Source organism: Coturnix japonica, chromosome 5 (assembly GCF_054131305.1).
Source record: "Coturnix japonica strain WE chromosome 5, WE-NBRP24, whole genome shotgun sequence".
Lineage (NCBI taxonomy): Eukaryota > Metazoa > Chordata > Aves > Galliformes > Phasianidae > Coturnix > Coturnix japonica.
This window is the reverse complement of record NC_140667.1, coordinates 32,406,597-32,432,182: the sequence shown is the minus strand read 5'-3', so window position 1 is coordinate 32,432,182 and position 25,586 is coordinate 32,406,597. Positions and strand designations below refer to the sequence as shown.

The 25,586-nt window shown below is 34.3% G+C and overlaps 1 long non-coding RNA gene across 1 annotated transcript in view; it reads left to right on the top strand.

Moving 5' to 3' along the window:
• LOC107315030 (uncharacterized) overlaps window positions 1-25,586 on the top strand; it is a 141,604-nt gene that overhangs the window by 111,016 nt on the left and 5,002 nt on the right. Inside the window, exon 8 of the long non-coding RNA XR_014947205.1 lies at window positions 23,526-23,613. This is a non-coding gene — a long non-coding RNA (uncharacterized LOC107315030). The remainder of the gene's footprint in view (window positions 1-23,525; window positions 23,614-25,586) is intronic.

Here is a 25,586-nt window from a genome sequence, read left to right as displayed (position 1 = left end):
ACTGCTTGGTGCTCTAGAGCTTGGTGGTAAAAAAAATGAAATGGGATTAATCAAAGTAGGATTATAATTTTCTGCAACATGAATTCTGACCACTTGCCCCTGACTGATATTTGAGCCTAATTCTCTGAGTCCTTCCAGATTAGACAGTAAAGTTGTTTCAAAGGCAATGGACAGTCCTCTGCAGCTTTGCCAGATAGATACTAAATAACAGAACTGTGAGACTATGGAAAAATATGTGCAGACCACTGCAAAAAATACAGGAAAATCTTGATGATGAAAAATAAGACATCCATTATACGAGTCTGTATGTATTTGCTCTGAGACACTATAAAGGCAATTGCAACTATCCCAGACTCTGTAGAGAGAGGATTATCTTTATAATTGAACCCCTGCTGCTACACGCATTTAATCGTTTTTAATTTTGTCTTCTAAGAAAAAAAAAAGGTTTTTGGTATTAAAAAAAAATTGTACCTCATATATATATTCAGCAGAAATTGTGTCCCCACTGTGGACATTGTCCACATTTGGAAATTGTCCAATTTTCTGACTGTTCTTCCTCCTGGAGGAATGAGTTCTGTTATTTTTGTATATTTTTTTCGTTTGGCACTACAGAATCTCCATTAATATAAACTCCATATCTGGGGAATGACAACATTGTATCTTGGCAGGATTAAAGATGAAAAACTACAGACAGTGGAGAGGAGAGGGTGTATAAGAGATTTATCTGGTTCTTTCTTATTTGTGAGAGAAAATAATATCATCCTATTAAAATGTCTTCTGTGTAGTCACAGATAGAATACACTCATTGCTACTTATTTTTTCCTTTCATAAATCCTCCAGTTTCAGATTTCCTTTCAGAGATGAAATAAAATACGGTGGTAAACATGTAGATTTGCCACAACACTCTAATGAAATGGTGTGTGCACCAGAAAAGTAGGTAAGAAGGTTGGTTGCTTGCATCAGGTTCTGGAAAGTTCAGATACATTAACCTAGTGATTTGAAGCACCAGTGAAAGCTCTATTGTTGTTTCTGGGTGCAGAGTGGATCTAAAATAACCTTCTTGCTCTCTTATTCAGAAAAATAAACTATACTTTCCTGAAACTCCATATGTGCCTAAGAGAAACAGGATACAAGCATAGTGTGGTTATTTTCTGAATGTCACAACATGAGCTTTCTTTGTCAGAGAGATTCTGATCTGCATCCTAGGGAATTATTAATCTACAGCAAATTATGGATTTGCAAAATGTAAGATTTGTTTTGCGTCTAAAACTCTCAGTCAGTCTTGATCTGTCTTCAGTTTGCTTACTGCCCAAATTATTGTCAGTGATACTCAGCACTTCTCTAAACAAGTCTAACTAGCCCTGTGCTGCAGTAAAAACACACATGCAACTAGTAAGTCAGTTTTTGTTGAACTTTTGTTTTGTTTTATTCAAACCATGGAAAATTAATACTTGAAGCTGTACTTGAAACTATACATGTCTGCATTCATTACAGCAAATCCATGAAAATTATATTGCCAAATATTTTTTGTATCCAATTAAAAGTTCCTTTTTAACCTTTCAGTATCTATTATAATCAGAAAATTGCTAAATCCAAGTAATTCTCTTTTTTGAACTTCTGCAGACTTTTCATTCTAATTGCTGAAGATGTACTAATTACACTACCAAGAAAGCTCCTCCATTTTAGTAATGAACAAGGGGAACCAGCTCGAAATGATTCCACTTCACTGACAAAAATAAATAGCCATCCTTAGTCAGCTTACATTTTGATGAATATTTAGAAAAGAGGGCTGCAGGGTTTGAAGCGCCAGCAAAATTACATATTTCATATATATATTTTTGAAGAGTAATATGTTTATAGTTTTTGCTGTTCTAATTTACCATTATACTTTCTATTTTACAACATTTTAAATCATTGTATTTCAAAAGTATAATACAGTGTTCTGGAAGCAAAGAAAGAGGACTTGTCAGTTGAACAGAATAGAGATTATTAATGTTTTGGAAGTGTAAGGGTGCATCCTCCAGTCTGTGATACCCATTGTTCAGAGAGGAAAGGAGCTTTACTGAAAGAGAGGACTTTAAAAGTTAAAGCTAGACCTGAGCTCAGGAAACTGATGGAGATGGCACAGGGCTCCAAATCATATAACTCTGGTAAACTTCTGTTTTGGACATCTTTCTATAGAGCACAATGATAAATGTTGCCATTTGACAGCAAATATACTTGTAATTTTCCTGGTAGTATCTTTCCAATTAATGAGATATTAATACTGTCCTTTGAGAGATGTAATGGAAGAAAGATCTTGTACACCATATTAAAATTCTGAGCGCTTTTCACACAGGAATCACTTAGCAGTAAGGAGAAATTGCAACAGCGAGGAACAAAAGGAAGGTAAACAGATAGCTAGTACCTGATGCTCTGAGCAAACACAGCATATAACCAGCAGCCTGGCACTGCAGTGGTACAGCTGAGGTGGCAGGAAAGCATTGCTGAGCTTTCTGCCAGGAGCTGGACCACAGCACTTTGTAATGCTCCTCACGATTACCTCAGGTGAAGAAAGCTGAGAGGAGCAGGTGCATCAGGGTGATGGGCCAAGCAAAGAGGCTGTGCTGTGAATACATCATGAGGCAACAAGCAGCTGCTTTTGGGAAGCGGTGTTTTCAACAGCAACCTTGAAAGCATTTCTTTTAGAGACTGCTTTGTATAGCTGCCTTTACTTCTATTTTCTTTAGCATAATCAAGAACACCTCTTACTCTGGGGAGAATAGAAATAGCTGAAAACCCTAATAATGGTCGCTATACATATGCATTCCCTGTAAGCCTTTTAAGTATACATACTCCAGATTGTATCTATCCCTCTGCCATACAGATTTTTCTTCCCCAGTCTCATTCATTTTGCAGAGTTATAGAGCTTTATTTGCAGAACTTAGCACTATCCTAGCCCCTCTCGCTTTATTGAAGCTTCATACCCCACCAAATTATTAAGTGGTGAAGACCAAACTGTGCATCTACTTTTGCTAAGATTTATATTGTCTTATGGGTCTCACTCCAGTGAAATCCTATTGGGCATCTTTAAGCTTTGCTGACTTCAACCTGAACACATCCTCAAATGTTTTTTTTCCCAAACAGGAGCCAACGTTAGCTTTACCATGTCATCTAATTGCTTACTGGTGTGACAAGATGTTTCACAGTCTGTCCCAAGTGTTCAATGTTGCTTATTTGACTTTCTGTACTTCTTATAGAAAGGCTTAAACAGCTCGCCCTTATAGCTAAAGCATTCAGGACAGTGTTTCTCACAGAAAACAGGGAAGTCTGCTTTAAGGAGACTTTGAAAAGTAGAACTGCAATGAGATATTTCCTTATATCATGATATGTTTTTCTCCTTAATCTCTTATTACTATAAAAATTGAAATTAAAATATACTATAAAATATAATAATTTTTCCCCTAGTCAACAGAGATATAATTTTATTGGTTTAAGTGTTCATTACTGAAAGAGAGATGTTTTATTTGAAGTTAATATTTTAGCTGATTTAATAGCTTTGCTTTAATAAGACTGTAACTCTGTCTTTTATAAATGAGAGAAACATCTCTTTTATTACTGATGCAATTTATTCTGTATATTACACATACTAACTTTTGGGAACAAAATTTTCTTTTTATTTTCTTTTCTCATTTTGCAAATTAATATAAGGTTAATAAAGATGTTCACAAATTCCCATTTCTAATTATTTAGTTACCAGTACAGTTAATTTCCTATGAGACTAGCAAGCTAAGAATGCATAGAGATTTCTTTCTGTTAAATATTTTTGTTGTTGTTTTGGTAGTCTGAAAAAATTCTATTTGGCTCTGTTCAAAATGGCCTTATGCCAAAGTCTAAAATATATATCTTCTTATTTTATTTTCTTAAGGCTAATTTTTATTTTCCTTTTTGCTCCTAGCCCAGTCGGATCTGTACAAGATTAATGAAATTTATCTGTGCAGTTTTAATACTTTACGTTCATTATTGATGGTTATCACCTAAGAATCTCTATATCTAGCCAAACTACATGAATGAATCTTCTTCTTTTGAACTTACTGATGGATTTTCTTCAATTTTTAATATGTGTTTAAGGAGTCAAAGATAATTATGTTCTTAATAATTTTTTATCATTTTTTGGAAATATGTGTCTAAGGAAATTAGGTAGATCATGTCGTTTTGGTATCTGAAGAAAAATTTTCTGACACCCTGGAATAGGTAGCACTGATGTAATTAAAAACAAAACTTCAGTCAGACTTTGTATGTCAAATTCCAAGTTTTGTCAAAGTCAAGATGGTAATCCAAATGAAATACAATTTCATTAGTTCTAGATCTCTGTTGGGTCACTTTTTCCTTGTTTGTTTGTTTTTTGTCAAGATTATATATTATACAAGAGTAAACTTTATAAATATCTTTTCTTCTCAGCTGTAATTGAAGTCATTGTGGCACGAAGGAATAACCGAAAGAGCAGAACCAAAAATGGTCCTCATGAGCAAACAAACAAGCAAAAATGATGACCCTTCATAAGTAAGTTCTCTCTGTTTATGGATTCAGAACATATCCAAACACTATTTGTTGATTTTATCAATTTTTCCAAAGGTTCAAAATGGCATTACACTGACTAATTATCTTTAATCAGTACTTCAGCTTTAGTTCTGTCATTTGGCATGTAAATATCATTAATCTTGTCATCAACTTAACACTTTTTCATTCAGTTGAAGAAGGTCACAACTTCAGTGAAAATTGAATCTAACCTTGATTTGAAAGTCTAATATTTAATGTGTATAGAAAAGATGCTAGACAGAAAGATCTCGACTGCTGCTTTTACTTTACACCATTTTGACATTTTGACTTTAGAATCCTGATGCTAATATTTCACCTAAATTTTATTAAAGGATTTTTAGGAGATGTTTTAGCATGATAGTTGGTTAGGCTCCATCCAAACTGCTGTGACAACTACAACTTCCTCTCAGTATATAATGGAGAAGTAGATAATTGTCCCTACATCTTTTCTGCTATTAGACAGTAATGATGGCACTTACCTGAAAAGTGGAAAAAATTTCCTTATTCTACTGGAGGTACTTTTAATATCAGCCACTCAAGAAAGCAACCTAGTGCCCAGGAAATTCAGCAAGGAGTTGGTGGCAGGAAAATAATCTGTGACTGTCTCCATTTGTACAACACAGATCATGTTTCAGCAGGAAAATGAGGCAGAAAATCAACACTGAATATCTCACTCAGTGGTTAATAGTCTTGAAGAAAATTTCTTGAAAATTTATCTGTATTTCCAAGAATTCTTTTGTTTTATGTTGAAATACTCTTTGAAGAAAAGTGAGGTGCTTTCTCTGCTCCTCTGCTCAGGATTTCTGGCATGTGACTTTTTTTATTTTGGGATATGAAATGTCATGGCCATTTCAGCTGTTATACTAAAGTTTACAGTTTTTTTCATCCTCTTATAGTAAGACTAAACACTGAATGGATTTCATTCTGGAGGCCTAGGACAGAAAAATAGAATGTAGCACATGTTTTTTTTTATAATTAGCCCTAGGTCTGAAGGATCTATGACATAAAAGGCAATGATAATAAGTTTGTTTTGCAATATCTATCAAAGGTTTAAATTACACTTCTGTATGTTGCTTTCTCATCCTATTTTCTTGATTTTACTGCAAAAAGTAATTATAGTATTTGAGTATAGTGTTTGAATAGCTCAATCAAATTGTTGTTCCAGCTTTGCCAAAGTAGAAAAACTGAATTCACTGTCACACTTAATATTAACCTGACAATTTGTTGTTTTGCTTTTTGCTAAGTGGCCAACAAAACATGATGATTACTGAGAAATTTAAATGAAAGAAACATATTATTTTCAATTTAATAAATTTCATCTCTTTAATTCCTTCTGTCTCTAGGTAATATGACATATGTATGCAACAGTAAGCACAACAGCAGCTAATATTTGCATGACCTTCAGTATTATGATAATTTATTTAAATGCTCTTTGATAATTAATAGTATTTCATATAAAAGGCAACTAAATTACTTATACCAATTAATTATATCTTTAATATTATTGAAGTGATCAATTACCGTAATCAACAAGCTTTATGGAAATAAAATAACAAATGAACCTGAAATGAACCTAACTGGTCTGTTTTAGGCTTGTTTTTCATTTCTCCTTGAATAGAATAACTATTTTTAATGCAAACTGATTTATGTATTGTTCAGTCTACACTAGCCAGTAATAGAATTTTCATTAACATGGAAATTTCTATTTTCAAAAGTCTTGTTCATTCAAAATTTCAGGTGGCATACCTATCTCAGATTTTGGAAGAAATTTACCTGTATGACTCTGTAATAAGAATTCTTCAAGACTACTGTAACCTAATTCAAATACGTGTCCTTCCTTCCATCCTTCTCTTCCTCTTTCCTGCTCTCATTCTTGCCTTCTCAACTTCTTTCTCTCTCCCTTTATCTCTCTCTCTAACTCCCCAACAGAATTATAGTTCTTATAATCACAAAAAAATTTCAGCAGAGATTGCCTCCCTGTCTTCATTTTTCAGTTTTATATGTCAGCCACTGCTGTTATTCCTGAGGCAAAAATGACAGTTCAAACATACTCCTTCTGGGCAACTAGAACTTTAAAGGAGGAAATGTATGGAAAGTTTTGCATTTGTTCTCAGAAGCCATAGATTAAGAAGATTACAAACTTATGTGAAGCTCTCTAAGTTTGCTTTTCAGATATAGGTGGAATTACACAAGTAATGATGAAATATGTTAAACTAAATATTCTCAGAGTTTTAATCAATTTTAATAGCAAAATTAATCATTTTTTTCCTGATGTTTTTCTTTTTGAGAAATTTTAACATTAAATGTATTATTTAGAATTGAACAGCCATCTAGGTCCCACAGGACCCATCTAGGTCAGTATAAAGTATACAGACATTCCTTCTATAGTTACATGATTGCAGAGAGTCAGAGCTTGACATAACTTCAGCTGACAAAATTAATTGTTTCTCAGCCTTCTACAAAACTTTTAGTGGGCTAGAAACTTAAAGATGATTGCAAACTGCAGACGATGAGCAGAAGGCACTGCAGTTATTTTACAGTCTAGAGGTTCTAGACTTCATTTACATAACTTTCTCAGAGTGGTAAATGACATGCTAGCCCAGGCTTTCATTTCTGGTAAGAGTTTACTTAATTTATTTTTGGGGCTGTTGCTATCATGCATAACACATGCTGCTATTTCTTTTCCTCATGCCACTTCTAAAGCAGCTCTACTTTTTACAGGTTTCCTCTTGTAAAAACGAGACTAATTGCTCTTTCATTTGTTCAAATAATAAATTCTGTTTTCCTTCACACCTTGTTTTAGGATGAAAAGAAAAAGGTTGGGCTGTGGTGAATCTTAAGGAGTGCACATTAGTATGAAAGGATCCCAGAAGAAATTCAATAAATTCATGGTTAGTGCAGCTCAGTTTTGTTACAGATATTGGGAATAGGCTTGGACATAAAAAATACAGTCAAAGGTTTCTATATTCCTTCAATGGAACTGCAAAAAGCAAATGCTGTTTCATTAAGAGGAAAACAAAAACAATGTAGAGTGAAGGGAGAAAAGTGGTTACCTAAACTGTTAGTAATACTTTTAATTGATGGCTTCTACCTCAAAAATGTTGACAAGTCTGAGATCACTGCCTCTCTCTTCAGTGTTAGTCATTTTAACTGCACCTGAGATATAGAAGAGAATTTTTTTCTCTATGATGTAAATATTCTATGGAAGGGTCAAATTTTGTAGAGGGTGCTTATGTAATTAGATCAAGTGCTGTAACTAAGCTTTTGTAAACTGCATGCTGAAGAAGTGAATGTTGCAAGGTCTGCTCTAGTTCTGGATAGATTCTTTTCATCTCTTTCTTTTGACTCTTCTATCATGAGACACAGAAACCTTTCTGATCTATTCCACAAATACTACAGTCAAGATAAAACTTGTATTTTACTTTGAATGCAGATCTAAAATCAGTAGGCTAAAATACTAAAAAAAACATGATAAAACATCTCTGAAATCGAATGTACTTTCAAACTGATTGTCCAGTTTGTAAAATGTCTTGCAACTGATTTACAGAATAAAAAGAAAGAGAAATATTGAGAAAGAAGTCCCTGTGCATAAATGAGACTTGTAGTTTTCTAGCCATTTCAACCTTGTTGAAAATAAACACAGTCATTGAAAATCAGTTTAGTTACCGTTTGTATGTAATAGTCTTAATATCTTGGACAACCAGAGATGAATTTGAACATATACGCACAGTAATTTCTAGTCCTGTAGAGCACTAAGACAGCTGAGAAAATTAAATGTTTATTCCTTTTATGCATACGTTTGTACTTGTCTTCCTCTTCTTACATCCTGCTGACCATAGGCCTAAATCTGTGGTTTGTTTCACCTTATATTCAATCATTCCAAAAAACTCTGAGATTAATTTCACACAGGGATAACTTCCCTTAAATAACTGATAGAAATCAGAGTTAAAAACGTTTGCGTGAAGGTGGCTCCTTCTTTCTGCCACAGTTTATTGCTCCCTTTATGGCAAATTGTAGACATTCGTGATACAATTTTTTAATTTTGCATGATAATATAATAATGCTGTCCTGCTTTTAGGTGGGACAGAGTTGATTTTCTTTGTAATGTCTGGTATGATGCTGAGGCTTCAGGAGAAAAACGGTGTTGATAACACACCAGTGTTTTGGATGTTGATGAGCAGTGCCTTGTGGAGCCCAGAACATTCCAGTTTTCCAGATTCCCAAACTGTCTTGCTAGCAAGAGGATTGAGGGGGCACAAAGAACTGGGAACTTACAGAACCGAGAGTCAGTCTGTCCAAAGAGACATTATGTGAAAAAAAAAATATCAGAGGAATAGGCTGGGGGTGCAGGCACTGCTTGGGAACTTGCTGGACGTCAGTTAGTGGGTGGTGAGCAATTGCATTTTGTATCATTTGTTTTGTAAGTATATTTTTCTATGTATATTTACAAGCACACACACACATACAATCTTTGTTCCTTTTATGTTTTAGTAAATGGTTTTTATCTCAGCCTATGAGTTCTACTTTTTTTCTTTTCTTTTTTTTTTTTTTTTTCCCTCCAATTCTTTCTCCTATCCCACTGGGAAAGGTGGAGTGAGTGGTGAGGGAAAGGCTCAGCTCCCTACCAGTTAAACTGCAGCAACTACAGAAATTATTATCTTCCACGAAGAGTAGGAGGCAAATTTCTACTAAAACATCTACAACCTGACGTTTTAAGATAAAGTGTAAAGACTACATTTAGAGTTCTTCTGTTTATTCTTGGATAAAGTATAGTGTGGAGGGAAACAATAGAGTTAGGCCTGTAGTATTATTCTCAAGAGACTTTATAGAGATGCCAGTGGAATAATTAAAAGCGAACAAACAAACAGGAAGTGAGAGATGGTAAACTACACGAATTTCTTCAGAAATGATTCTAGTTATGCTGAGCTTTTCTTTCCCATTGACCTAATTGGTCTCTGACTGACTCTTCAATTCCCAAAATTTTATTGCCTGTCTCTGCATTCCAAGCTGATTACTATTTTAATGTAACTTAATATCCACTTTAGAACCCAATTTTGATTGATCTAAAAAGTATTGTTTCTTTATCCACTGATTTTTTTAATAACTTTTTTCCTATAAGTAATACTTTCTAATGTTTTGCTGTCAGAGCAAAGATTACCAACTAGTGGATCCATAAAAGTATGTGCCTCTGGGATACAAATGCTATGCAAAATCTGGTTTCATAGAGTTAGTTGTACTACAATTATGCCTTCTGCTTCTTAGATACAGAGACTCGTAAAAGCCCATGTTGCCTAAAATTCTGAAATACATTATAATGAAAAGTAAATCTTTAAACACCTGTGTGAATCACCATCAAGTGTGTTCTTTTTTCAGCCTCACACAGTTGCTAGATTCTGTTGGGAAAATTATGTTAGGTTTTCTGTTTGTTGCAGCATTCTCATTCTTACTGATATTTACCTGGCATACTTATCACTGTGATATATATATTTTTTCAGAGTGAACCCTCAAATAAACATCTCAGATGAATGTGGCAAGAAATGATCAAATACACAGCTCTTTGTATTTGTTTAGCACCAAGTACTTTGTGGATGATGTCTTTAGACAAAACAAAAAGCAAGTAATAACAATGCTGAACATTCTGCTTATCTCTACTACTCCCACGTAATATTCAATAATGAAGTGATTCATTCTGTTTATTAGGCCCATTTTTTTCCACAAGCACTGAATTTAAAAAAACACAACAATTTTAAAGGTTAGTGTTGTCAATTTGGTAGAATGCATTTTTGTCTTGTCTTTTGTTTTGTCTTTGTCTTAAGCAAGAAATAAATCAGATGAAGGGAAATGAGAAAGAATGCTACAGTTGTAGTGGAATGGGGGGCTTTTGACAAGGAAGCTTGTTTGGCAATCAACTGTCCCACATCTGATTGGTATCAGAATTCCTTGCAGTTACTCATCAGAATTCCCTGCAGTTACCCACTGAAATAGTGGTAACCTACATTACAATTTTTTTTCCTAGAGTAATAGAATCTACAACACTTTTGAGTTGTGGACTCAGTCAATGAAAAAAAAGCCAGATCTGCCCTTTCTCCTGCCCTTTTCTCTGTTGGTAGACAACTAGCCTATGCCTAAGTTTAACTTTGTCAGCTGTCAAAGTTACTTTGTCAGTAACTTTGTCAACCTAATTTCTAGGATTTTTTTTTTTTTTTTTTTTTTTCTTCTTATGGCTAAGTGTGTTTTTGTGGTTTTGTGAAACACTTCTGCAAGAACTTCTCATGCAATCAACAGCACTATATATCGTTGAGCCTCTCTTAGGTATACAAAGCTACATGCAAATACAGAACAGAATAGGGCATAATATTGAGGAAAAGTCAGTGGAGATGCTTATGCAGACTGCACAGATCGTGAGACAGTATTGAATGGCTGTTCACAGAACGTCAATAGAACATGTCCATGATACTTTCACAAGTGGGCATATGAAATTATATTTTATAGCACAACATATGTTTTGCTATATGTCTTAGGTGGCACTCTTACAGGATGTGTACCTAAAAGTATTCTTCCAGAATGAGTCTGAATGTTCTGTTACAACTGTAAAAGTAGACGCTGCGTAAAAACAGGATTGTCTTTGAAGAGATTTGTTGGGATCAGTGTTGAAGAGCAATTATCTTAAGAGAAAGATGCAAGAAAAATATAATTTGATCTTATGAATATTTGATTTTTCTGTAACATATATTGACTAAGCTTTAAGCAGTGCTTCCTTCTGAAGTGTATCATTTTATTTCCACAGTGTATTTTCATCATTTTGTCACCTGTCACAATTTAAAATGATGTAGACTATGAAGCTTAGAATCCCAAGAATCAGGTACTTGGTGCTTTAAAATGCTTTCAAAGTACTCCTAATGATAGCAAATCAAAGTAAATGGAAAACAGTAATAGCCCCCAAATAGCTTTTTTGATACTATGTCCAATATTTCTATAAGCTGTACTTGTAAAGAATTCATATAGGTATGTAAAGGTTTTTTGTTTACCTTCAGTATTAATAATTCTCCAGAAAAGGGAGTTACAAACAAGGCACAATGAATAGTAGTTTACAGTATCATTTAAAAGAGTGTGACAACACTCTTACATAAGTCTTTCAACTTATGTAATTATATCCTTCCTAATGTAGGAACGGCTAAATTTGTTATCATGGATCTTTCTTCCGTGCTCTTTTCTTCCTCGTCCTTATATTAATGAATAAAACATTTTTTTTTTTTTGTCAAATATTTAATGTTTCCTTTGTGAATGCAGTCAGATTCAAATGTAGCATGAACAAGGACACACACTGGCCCAGTAGCATCTTTTCTTTTACAGGCCACATCTCTGGGTCTTTCCATGTTGAACAAGTTATTCAGAGGGTAAAAGAGTTTCGAAAGGCTTTCAGTGCTGACATTAAGACTGTAACTGACAGTTATAATATATGGTACCAAGCAGATAACAAATGTTGAGCTTAGGTGATGTTGTTTTCTTTAAAGCAATCTTTTTGGAGGTTATGTGTCTGTTGAATAATTGTGTAATTTTTATGGACAATAGAAAGGTCCTTTTGTTTTCAGCCTATTTCAATTCAGCGCTAACTAACAGCTATGCAAATTTGAAAACCTAAAATTCCATTAGCAATGGTTTGTTTGTTGCTTATTTGTATAGAAGTGTTTATTGATCTTTACCTTAGAAAAATAATCAAATAACTATGAGCAAATACCATTTACTTTTGAGGCATTCAGGAAGACAGTGAATACAGAGAGGGTGTTAGAGAAATGCTATATTGCTTAATGACAATGTTTATGAGGACAGGCAGATGTGATGGACAGATGGGTGGACTAACAGAACTAAATGTATTATTAGCTGCTCAGACATTTGTTGAATGTCAGCCAGAACTACTGAAACATGGCAATTGACCATTGTTAAACATATCCCGTAGAGAGAACAACAACATATGTAACAAAAAATTGTATTATTTTCGTTTAAGATTCAGAGACAAAAAAATAATAGCACATACTGATCCCATTTTGAAAACAGCTGAAAAAGCTAATTTGCTTTTAAAGTGGTTGTTTGAGTTAAAATTATCAGTAGATCATCTGCATACTTAATTTAATACTGTTTTTAAAATGTTTATATCATTTTCTCTGTTCTGCACATCAAGAAAAATAATAGGTATTTATGTAATGCCACTCATTCAAATAGTTAAGAAGCATTTAAAATAAGCCACTTCTCCCCTTTAAAATTAATTTTATTCCTCACTAAAATGCAGACTTTGCAGATGGAATGCTGCAGCTGTCTGACACTATTTAGTGTAGGATTACTTGTAAATAAATCATCCTCAGGTCGACTTTTTATTTGTTCTCTGATTTCTGTTATCACAGATGATGAAAAAAAATTAAACCAGTAACTAGATTTACAAAGAAATAGAAATATAATTTTGGCCCTAATTTCTTTAACATGAAGCTGCACCTCACTAATACATTGAGGTTAATTGGAAATGGATGGTATCACCTCTGAAGGAGGTCGTGGTGTGAGGCAGAGCACAACTGTGGGTAATACTAGGGGAAAAAAATGATCTGCTTTCTAACGTGACAAGAATGATTTGCAGTTAATAATAGAAGGGGTAAAGGGCAGTCTTTTCAGTTACCCTTGGCTTCACCTAGGACAAAATAAAAAATGACTTCAGTTGCTGTGAGCTACTTATCTTTTTTTCCAGTCATTATTACTTAGCTATATCTTAGTGATAAAATCTGTCATTACTGACTTTATTGACATTAAAGTTGATTTATTTGCATGCCTGGTGAATAAGAACTACATTATATTAACTATCAGAATGCTTGCGTACTCAAGACAGTAAGTGCATCACTGATTTAATTGTTTTTGCTGGTTTACTTGCTCTCTAATCTGAGTTTGAAAACAATATTGGGTCAAATTCACCCTTGGCATAAGTCCACTGACTTCAGTAGTAGAGTTTGTAAACAAGAATTTGATCCACAATAAAATATTTTATCCTTTTCTGAAAGAAAAGGAAAAAGAAAAATGTAATGGTAAACTCTGCCCTCAGCTATGTGACAGAAAAACTCGAATATAATTTTGAGGTCTTTCAAAAATATGCTCCTGAATTATCACTCTTCCTGTTGCATTATTTATTAGTAACATAATAGAAACTGAAGAGACTGAAGCGAAGTACTTTTTTATATTTTGGGGTAACATTCTGTAAGTTGCTTAGCAGCTAGCAACTTTGGAAGTAATTTTCTCCTTTTGATTTTAGTGGAAGATGGGTAGTATCCCAAGGAAAGAACTGAAAACGCCTTCAGACCTCCAAATAAATCCATGAGGGTGCACTTTAGTGTGGTCACTCTGAAACACCCTCATCCTTGTGGTTCTCTGAATACCTTCACTCACAGAATCAGGAATCTAGATTTTTACAAGTAAAAATCTCTTGGATAAACATTGGGAAACTCAGAAAATGTTCTGATTGTTCAAGTTCTAGCAATTAAATTTAGAATTTGAGCCCACACCAGATACAGCTGTTCTTGTATACTATTATTGGGAGCAAAGGGTCAGTGAAGATGAAGTAAAAGGGAGTGCTAAGCTTCAGATATTCTTAATTTGCTTTTATTTCTTGGCCTAGATTGCCATTCATGATGCTGAGCTGTCAGATACTGCTACATTTTCTGTTCTCAGGGCAACTTATGTTGAACTGAATTGAAATAAGCATCAGTCCAGAATGATGGTGGACTTTAAAAGTAGTTACTAAAGGAATAAACTTTTAAAGGGATTGGGGAGTAGATCCATCTAAAAGTAATAGCAATAGAAAATACTGAAAAGCTGAATCATGCAATTCAGAATTGGTGCATAGAATAATGATAATGCAAAACTTGCTACCAACAAGGAAATCAGTGGTTATAATTTTTTTTTTTTCATCTTTGATAATCAAGTCCTCTATTTGGTTTGTAAAATATAGACTCATTTGAATTTGTATTAGGTATCCTAGACTAAAAATTTTAGCTTTTGCTCATTGTGAGCAAAAAGATATAAACAGGGACTAAGAAAACATAGGTTTGCTGAAAAATAAACATATTAAAACCATCTATGATCTCATGTTTTTCATAATCAAATATTTCTGCAATGAAATATTACAGACTGAAAAAAAAGTGGTTTTTAAATTTTTTAAATTATTTTTTTATTTTTTAGGCAGTTTCCTTACAATTTCTGAAGAGTACTTTAAAAAAGAGGTATATTGATTCATAGAAACCTGTTCAATTACTTAATAAATTGGCAAAAATTAATAAATTCATTTCATTGCAAGATTTAGTTTGTTCTCCTACTCTTGCACCATCCAGATATTCTGAGATGCAACTATACAAACTACTCTCATTCAATTGGGCTTTGTGTTAACATGCAGCGTTGAGCATTAGTAATTGAGAAGATTGAACTTTCCTGAATTCAGACAAACAAAACCTAGCAATCAGCTGTCTCAGTGGTACCCAGAAGGCCACTAGGAAAATATTAAAATAGAGATTCAAGGTTTTAAAATCAGTTGAAATTTCTGATCTCAAAATGTATTCTTCTGGTGGAAACGGCAGCATTTTAATCTTAATTAAAACATGGACTTAAGTATCTGTAAAGAGCAAATGTGAAATTTCATACAGAAATGCTTTTGAGTTAGAACAGCCCTGACTGTACTTGAACACTAGTGTTCAAGATTTTGAATACTAAAAAACAAACAGCCCAGTGACAGAAAACAAAAATACCTCTGCATTGCAGGGACAGATACTGAGTTTCAGTGCAGAACAAATTCTCACTGAATTTCACTGTAGTTTTTCTCTTCATAAGAACTTTTCTTTATTCTTTAGTCAGTATGATAAGGTGAAGCTGGTTGAGACAGTAAAAAATGTCTTAATAAATTCGTTTTATTAATCCATCCATAAACATATAAAGTGACTTCTCTCCTGAAGTAGCTTTCTTTTTCCCAGATTTCCCTCTTAACCATAGTTATCTCCTTATACTATTCCCCTCCAATTTTAATCCTATTTGATGAATTTTAATAAAACTTATTTATGATTGTTTTAAAAGAGCACTGTGTATGTGCTCTACTATACTAAAGATTGTTTTAAAGTAGAGCACTGTGTACGTGCTCTACTATACTAAAGGAATCTGCAGTCGTTGACTGTAAGCTTCTTATTTTTATTTATTTTTATTATTTTAGTGCCAAAGAGCAGACCAAATTTGTAAAATGGAAGGAAAAATGAGTATGTTATTTAATTCTTGCACACCTGCAGAAAAGAAAAATATCTTATTGTTGATAAATGTTTGTGTAACCTATTTGTGAGACCCATAGTGATTCATAATGATTATTCTTAGTGTTAGAAAGATTTTCTTAGTGTATAGTGAATATATTTCTGCCTGCAAATGAAGCAGTTTATCTATATGTTTTTCTGGCCTAGTCCAAAGAGTAACTGCAATGTAACAATAAGTTCCATGGGTCATTTGGAAAACATATAAAGAAACAAGGGATTTCTTGATATGACTTAAAAGTGTTGCCTTTTAGCATTATTGGGTGAAATTTTCACTCTGAAAGTAATGTTTCTTGTTTGTTTCCATGTAAACTGCAACAGATAAGGGGACACAATAACACCATTTCATTGCGCAAATTTTTAGCTAGGAAACACTCTTTTTCAACACAGTCACCATCATTAGCTATGCATTTTCACCCATGATGAATAAGAGCCTGCTTGCCGTACTTGTAAAATTCTGAATTGCTTCCCTGTGTTTGAACACCTGGTGGGAATGCAGGGCCAGCCCAAGGGAGCTCAGATGCATGCAATGCACCTAAGTGATTGGAAGGGGTGGAACCAGGATCCATCCCTTCCTAGACCTCATTTAAGGGTTGGCAGTGACAGTGAAGGTCACTCTTTCCTGCTGGTGATCCCTGCCTACCTGAGGTTATTCAGAGGTAAGTAGCCTTTTTTCCTTCATTTTTGTGGCTGCTGCTTTTGGGCTTGTTCTCAATTGCTATAGCTGAACACTTTATTATCCTGCTCTTATTGTGATACTTTGCATCCAATTGTAGCATTATGGTATCAGTCTTAATCAATGTGATAAAACTTAATGACTTTCATTTTATTATTACTCAAACTGATGCCTTTAAAAGTTCTGCTTTAGTTTGGTGGTGCAGTCTAGTATGTTACTGGTGTTCTTAGCCTTAAAGGCCAGAAAGGTTAAGGTTCACCTTATCTTGAGCTGTCTAAGTATTATGGCCCTTTTCTTAACTGGTCAAGAACCTTTCTAGAGAATGAGGGGAAATAAGTACTTATTTAGGGAGGGGCTCCAATGTTTCCTACTTCTTCTAGCCTACTTAAACAGGAGTAATGAAGAAAAACAAATAGAAGTCCTTCTACAAGTAAGAAGAAAGAATAGTAACTATGTTTTCAGAAGCATTTACTGTGAACAGGAAATCTTCTGCAGTGCTTTAAGAGTGTTTGGAGATCCTTAAATGAGTAAGTAATTTGCTAAGTAGTCTGATTTTTAAGAAACAGCGAGCATAAGCAGTATGCCTTGATGTTAAATGAAGTTATAGCTGCATACTAAAGGCAGGAACCTGCCACTTACATGAGATATTAAGATATGTCTAAGGAAACAGTTCAGTAGAATATGGTTTTCAATGCTATTTTCAGAACTTCAAGGCATTGCTTTCAAGCATGTTAAATGAAAATGGGTTTTACAATTGATATTATTAGATAATTGAAAAGCAATGTGGTGAAGAGGGCATAGTTTAGAAAGGATTTCTACTCAGGGACCAAAACTGTATGAAATAAATTATGCAGCCTTTTATATGTACTGATATCGTAGAATGTAAATTGGTACATATGGTAGGATTATAGAAGTTAATTATTTACTCTAATTATTTAGAAAATTTTTTTAAAAAGTAGCCTGTTTTAAAAAAAATTATCCTTCTGCAATAAAAATAAATAAATTAAAAATTAATCTATATGTATTTTATACATATTAGCAAAATGATATTTTTTGCATCAGCTACTAAAACTCTAAGTGTAGTTTTCATTATGATAGGTATCTAAAAACAGAATAATCGTTCAGTCTGAACAGCTAATTTTAAGAACAGAGGCAAATCTAAGTCTTTCTGTTGGAGAATGTTCTATCAAATGTACACTGTAAACAAGCACATTTCTTTCTGACTTTGTCACTTACCGGTACTTCATCTATTCACAAAATCTATATATCATAGACTTGTAGGTACTGAAAGGTACCTCTGGAGATCAAGTTCAACCTCTCCACTGAAGCAGGCTTACTACAATAGGTTGCACAAAAAAGTGCCCTGGCATGTTTTGAGTATTTCCAAAGGAGGCTGCAGAACCTCATTTAGCAGTTCTTCCTCATGTTTGTATGGTGCTTCTGGTGTTGAGGGACATTCAAACAAATATAGTTCTGGGAATTTGATTTCCTTGTAGCTCCTTTGCTACTGTTGTGCTCTCTTATTTCAGGCAATAAAAACTAAGTAAGTTTCATTTTGGTTAAAGTCAGGTTTACATGTAAGTAGAGTGTAGTGCAGTATTTCAGTTCTAACAACTGTAGCACAATTAAAAACATTTTATTGTGAAGTTATAACAATCTCTCAATAAAACTCTGAAGCTTAACAAAATAAATTTTTCTAAAATTTAAATTTCCTTGAGAGTACTTTCAACTTTTTCCTGATTCAATTTTTATCATGGATTGCAAACACATAAAACCAGCAGCCAACAAATAAATGGACAGTCCTCACCCACACCCTTCTTGACAGAAAGAGGCTGAGGTAAAAAGCATATGTAGTGGAGGGAGTTTTAGTTTTTTCTTTGTCCTTCAGTTTAAAGCAACTGTATGCATGCGGTTTCCCTATTCAAATAATAGTTTAATGCTGCTTTTGCTGAGAAATGTGATGAAAGGGGTTAAATTACCTCGAGTTTTATTTATTATCTTGCTATTAACATATACACAGCAGAAAAAGGCAGCAACTAGAATGACTGTCCTTAAATTTAGTTAAAAAGTACACAGGAAGGACTTTCATATTAAGACTTGCAAGATGCATTTTCTAGGACTAAATTAATCAGCATCTGTAGAGAACATTGCAAAATAGGAACTTGGCTAAATATTGGCCAGTGTTTTTGTAAGCAGCTGGTAAATAATATGTATAGTGTGAAAAATAAAACAATAAATCAAGAGTGATATGCATGGGAATTCATAATGGTTGAGATTTTTTTTAAAGGACTTCTTATTTTTACAAAGATGTAAAACATGTTTTTATAATTCCATAAAGTAAGCTGGCATTTTCATAACAGTCAACCACCAGAGGCTGCAATTCTACTTTCACATCTGAAAGTTGCCACATAAATATGAGCTATTTATATGAATACAGTGGCTTGAGTCATATTGATGTTTCAGATATATGCATGGTAAAAACTACCAGGTATAGAAAAAAACTTGGTATAGAAAGTACTTTAGACAGATTCTAAGTTAAATTTCTGTATGAAAGATACTTACAAATATAATAAATTTTTTGCAGTGTTCTTTCTTCCCTTGAAGACATTACATTCAGCAGAATTTCATGTAAGTCTTTCTGGAACAGAATGTTGTTTGGCCACTGGGAATGTTGTTAAACATGGATTGCAACAGTATTCTGAAAGTTGAAAACATGCTAATAGAATAGGAAACAAATACATAGCAGCTGTTTAATTGCTATTTTTTTCTTTGATCAGGCTTCTCTCCAATTCAGTTGCAAAAGAAAATAACTACAACATTACTACTAGAAATTTTTGTGGCTTCATATGTGAGAATTTCACGTTATTATGCTGTAAGTCTCTCAGAACAGGGACTGGTTTCGTAAATGACATGAAGTTGAATATTGCAGTCTTCTTCAACTCCTGATACTTGGAATTTAGATTACAAAGCTATAAAGATTTCATATATATTACTGAAGAAGTTACTTGCTCTTATATTCCAGTAAATACAGATGAAAGATAGGAACAAGATATATAAACTGCATCTAAACTATTTCAGTAGTGCGTGAGATAGAGTTAAGGATATTAATGCCCAAGTAGTGCTAATTTATCAAATTCAGTGCACAAAGCTAAAAGATCCATTGCTTGGAAACTAAGGCTAGGTAATTTTGAACCAGAAATAATTTTTACTTCAGTTCAATTGCATGCCAAGGATATGGTATTAGAAGAAATTCTGTGATTTGTTCTATTCAAGAGTTAGTCTGGATAATAATTGTGCCTTGTTGTTTATGAAGTAAGCTTAATAATTTTAGGCTTGGGAATATTTGACCAATAAACAAACAACATACCCTGTACGACTGTAGGAGTTAGGATAACAGTTCTTCACAACTTTTGTGTAATGGAGGCACTTGACAATTTTAGGTCCAAGCTATCTAATTTTGTCAATTTCTGTTTCTGTGTATTAACTAAGCTTTACTTAGTTGATCCACTTAACAGTGGTCTTTGTATTTTTTTTTTTTTTAATTTTGGCTTGGGGTTTTTGTTAAAATAATCCTATGATTTTGTTCTGTAATATTTTACTATATATTGTGAGTTTTGAAGGGCCACATGTAGCATTAAGTGTTAAGTACCCTATAAATGGTAATCTGTATGAGATTATGAAATACTAGTTAAGTGTATGTGGAACTTTCAGCTGCAGCTGGCTTAATCAGTTCATTTCTGCCATATACAAAGATTTCTAAAATAAGCATAATTATTGCAGAACTGACAATGGAATCAAATATTACATCAATTACTGAATTCCTATGTTTTACACAAGAGGACTTAAGATAATAAAGGTCTTTGGATGAATTTTGAAGCCAAAAAATGTTCTCCCTTTTCTAGAAATCATCCATGATGTTCAGGCTTGTTGAGATTGGAGTATGAATCTGACAGATCCAAAAGTTTCATTGAATCCTCTGTCGAATAATGTGCTCTGCCAGTCTCACATCAAAGTTCATTGCATGTGATACTTAAGCACAGGTTGGATATAATGTACACCTTCAGCTGTTATGTTGCTGCAGAAAGAGGTGCCTGCAATCTGAGTTAAAATTTATGAAAATCTACAGTGCTTACTAAAGTAGGAGATGTTTTAGGTCCAGTGATGTTCTATCAAAGTTGGGAGGATCTTCAATGATGACTAGCAGTAAACTAGAAAATTCAGTAGTTTTAACCTTGAACTTTTTCCCTTGCTAGAGATAAGCTTTAACCAAGTAGAGCTCATCTCTTTGTTTTCCCTATACAGGTATAAGAATGGAGGCTTAAAAGTCTAAGTTATCAATATCTGATAGATAATTTTGAAGTTGGCTGGATTTTATTTAACTTCTCAAAATCAAATCAGTGTGGAGCTAAGTTAGGCATTACACATAGTTAGGGTTTTTGTCCCCCATCTATATTCTTTCAATTTTAACACCTGTGTTGAGCAGTAGCTGCAGGGCACACATACAGCAAAAATTATGCTAGTAGTCATTTACCACTGTCCTACAAATCAGTGGTAATTAATTCTGCATATATTGATTCATCAAAATAAATCACTGCATTGTTTGCATAGATGGTACAATCAGCAAGAAAGCAGACTTGTAATCAGCTTAGGGGCTATTTTGTATTTGAAACACAGATAATTTATTTGAGAATTAAGAAGTTATGCAGTGTTTTGCCTCACCCTACTCTCCATTGTAGGGTGATAGGCCCTAAATCTCTTACTTTAGTTTAAATTATTTTATTTTGTAGATGTTTCACCTTTGCTTGTGAATGCACGATATCATTATGTGTCCTCCTGCACACAAAAATGTGTGGTTAATTTTTGCGGCTTCTTACACATTATAATATAAATTGCTGCCTAGGTGATTTTTCTGATGTGAGAATCACAGGATTGCAGAGGTTGGAATGGAGCTCTAGACACTGAGTCTAACTTGTATGCTGAAGTATCTTCCATATGGCAAATCACACTGGTAGACATCTAGATTAGTCTGGAATATTGTCAGAGACAGACTCCACAACCTCTCTGGTTAGTCTGTTCCAGTGCTCCAACACTTAGACAGTTAGGCATAAATTCTTCCTTGTGTTAATATGGAACTTCCCACTTTCTGCCTGTTGCTACTTATTTTACTGTGGCACGCCACCAAAATGTTCTTATACTGTCTGTTGTTCAGTGGCATATCCTATTTGACTAAGGGCCTTAATAGTCATGATCTTTTCATAGTCAGTGTATCTGAGTGGTAAGCAGTGAGACAAAACCACAAAGTTTGTGCTGCAGTAGTGAATTACTGCACAGACTGATCAATAACATAATGGGAAAAGTGATGAAACGGTGAGCTATAGCTCATGTCGATATAGCACCAGATATGCAAATGGCTCCCAGAGGTGTTTTTCTCAAAAAATAGCCAAGTTTGAAGTGGCATGGGTCCAGTCCCTTGTGCCTTCTTAAAGAAACCGCAACTGTTCGGAAGCAGTAAAACAGATGTTCAAAAGAATCATTAACAATCTAAATGTATGTGTGAGCAGATGTACTATTTCTACTACACATAACTTTGGGAGAGAAGGAATTTTAAAGAAAATCAATAATGAGTAGGTTCATGTATGAATTACTCATCTAATTATATTCAAAATGTAGAGCAAGTTTTTTTTTGCTTCAGTAACTGTGATTGAGATAAGGAGGACAAATTATAAGAGGAGGTATTAGAGCAACCATGCACAATTGATCTGGGACACACATACCAGATTGATGAGAGGCAAAGTAACTGGCAGGATAAGAGAAACTTGTTCCATAACATCAGTCCTGCTCTTGGTGCGTTTCACTAGAGCCACAGGAAATATAGTGCATTTAAATTAAAGGAAAAAGTAAAATAACTAGATGGGCATAAAAGAGTAAGAATATCTGTTGTCCTATTAAGTAATGATTACAGTGACACAAACAGTATAATTTCTGCAATCCTCTCAAGGTCTTGCCTGAGTATATGCTCCCTGTGAAAAATGATTTTTTAGAAGCTGAAAGAACCTTTATTATGTTGTTAAACTGACTGCAAGATACAGAGCCAGAGCTAGGTGGGGAATATTTTTTGGCTCAGACCACCTCTGAAAGTGGCATTGGGAGGGGGGTGTGTGTGTGTGTGAATGGAGGACCGTGTGCCTGCCAAAATATTTACATGCTTTTCTTTATACTTTCCTGATTTAATTTTTTTTTTTTTTCATATAATATAAGAATAGTAGTAATTAAGCAGTTCTTCAGAAAGAATCAAGAAACTCTGGGAATTAGTCTTAAGTATTAGTACTAGAATTTTGAAAGCCTTGTAACTTTCTGACCTTCTATATCTTCTTACAAACCATAATATCCTAAATGGAGTAGCAATGGGCGATGAAGGAGTAAATAAAAAGGTGGAACCAGTTAAATGACTCTACTACTTCCTGTAACTCCCAAATACTCTTTTCTGTGACTTGAATTTTCACAGGTTTTTTTGGTAAGGAAAGTATGATTATTTAGCTATTTTTAAAAATTACTCAAAACCTGAGATTTTTGTTATGTGTTCTGAGATTTTTACCACTTTTTCTATACAGGCCTTTGCACCGATAATACCATTCTGTGGTCTCATTCTCTCATTTATCTCTGCTTTTTGCTACACATGTATACAGCAAAAACATATTTGTGTGGTATTTTTAGTGTTAGGGGAATAAAGGATGTAATTCATTTTCTTAATCAGTTGCCATATGTGTGAACATACAATGGAGTTAACAACTGATTTGTCTCCATACAGTGAATCTTGCACAACTGTCTCCCGATGAACTCATGAAAATGCTGAAATATTATGTAGGGTGTTTTGACAGAATTAGTGAGAGCTCTCAAATTTCTGGAAGCATTTTCATGATTCTCTTTTTCTTTATTCTATTTTCCTCCCCCAGGTTACCCATAGTTACTGGAAAATTTAAAAACATAGGGCTTCCCATTGAAAACATGACCACTATGGAGATGGCATCACCATCCACTCATGTAAGTGCATATGATATGAGAGCCCTCTCTTCTATTCTGTTCTATTCACTGACTCATACAGCAACTTCATCTCCACCTCACTAAGAAGGATATGCGTCTTCTTTTTCTCCTTTCTGCTACTACTGCATCGGGTGAATTAAGCAAGTTATGTCACAGTGCTTTTGAGTCAAACCACAGAGATTAAAACGTCAGGGCTAGGTGATGTAAAGCAAAACTGACAAAAACTAGGCAGAACACAGAATTTCATCAGACAGCGCAAAACTGTATTGTGCAGCTCTACGATTAGTTCAGTACGATACCTAACGTGATTATGTACATTTAGGACCATAGTCTTGCAATCACATTTTACTGGTGTGATGCATGATAACTTATGTTATCTGGATGTGGACACACGTACACTCTCTTCCCCTCTGTCACTAGCTTTCACTAGTTCAATATACCTTACAGAGACTTTTACATAAACAGAGTCTGAAAATGTTTTCCAACTGCAGCTGTTATATTCCATCTAGAGAAAGGAGATGTGATTTTCACCTTCATTGGTTAGGACTGGTCTTATTTCTACTTTAGAAAGTGCATCTGCTCTCTAAATTAATGTAAACAATGTGCTGAGTCTGATGTATTGTGAGGCAAAACGGGGAACAAAGGAAGAGACCAAAATGAAGCATCTCTGTGAGGTGCAGGGTACAATCAATTAGATTCATTATCTGTTTCACATTCTAGTCACTGCTTTTTAAGGAGAGTAGTACATAACACCATGGCAACAGTTAGAGCTACAGTTCTTTATGGTATGTAGTCATTACGGATTCCTCAGCATTCCCTGAAAATTGATATAAAGAAGCTGAAAGAGTATACTGCCTACTACACTGATTAAATGACAAGTTTGTAATTTACAACTGCTGCATTGCCATGGGAAGGCAATCATACAACTCTGTTTTCAAACTTGGGGTTTTTTTATACATGCTGCATGATCTCTAGCTGGGCTGCAAACTAAGATTAAATTGAAAGGATAGCATGTAGATTTTAGAACATGGTGTTGACATTTACTAGCCAATCAAATTTTGCAACTTTCTGGTATGACAGCAGATGTTGACCTTTCAAGCTTTCCCTACCTGCTTTCATGCATTACCTGCAGAAATTAACATTAACTCTCTTCTTGCTCCTTGCTGCTATTAATGTCAGCTGGGAATTCAGAATCATGAATTCATTTACTGAATGAAGTGGAGACCATTTCATACTCCAAGACCGAACAACTGCTCCTGGGAGCTGGTGTTTTTGGAAGTTGCTTCAACTACCTTTGTGGTTGAGGGATAGCTGGGAGCTATAGTGTAGAAAATGTCACTGGGAACAAGTAAAGAAAAAGGCAGTGGAGGATAGATTCAAGGAGAATCCTAGGGGCCAAGTACTTGAAAATGATATTTGATACAGAGATTTTAAAGTCTAAGCCAAAACACTTCAAGCTGTTCTGATGGTGTGCAAAACTAGATGTGAGGTAGCAATGGTTTTTTTTGTTTTTTTGTTTTTTTTTTTTAATTAACATATCTATGAAAATGTAAGCCTACATAATACACAGCTTGGTAACAAGAAGTTTCAGGGAATTGCATAGCACTGCCTAGGGCTCTCTGAAATTATATGTTGAGGAAAGTATTAACTTTTGATGATATGTCTCCAGAAGTCTAAGATTTTGATATACGAAGGCCAGCCTGAAGGTTATGTCTCTTATTTGTTTCCATAGAAACTACAACAGATATGAAGAGCACAATAATGCTATTTGATAGTCTCAGCAACAAAAAAAACCTCTTTCAGCATAGTCACCATCACTAGCTACTCATTTTCATCAACACTGTACATGGGCTCTTGTTCTACACTTGTAAGACTGTGCAACAGCAAAGGTGAGCCAGTGTCACTGTTGCCATTGCTGAAATGCACTACCTACTACCTCACTGTGCTCACATCCACTGTGCAGTCTCCATCAA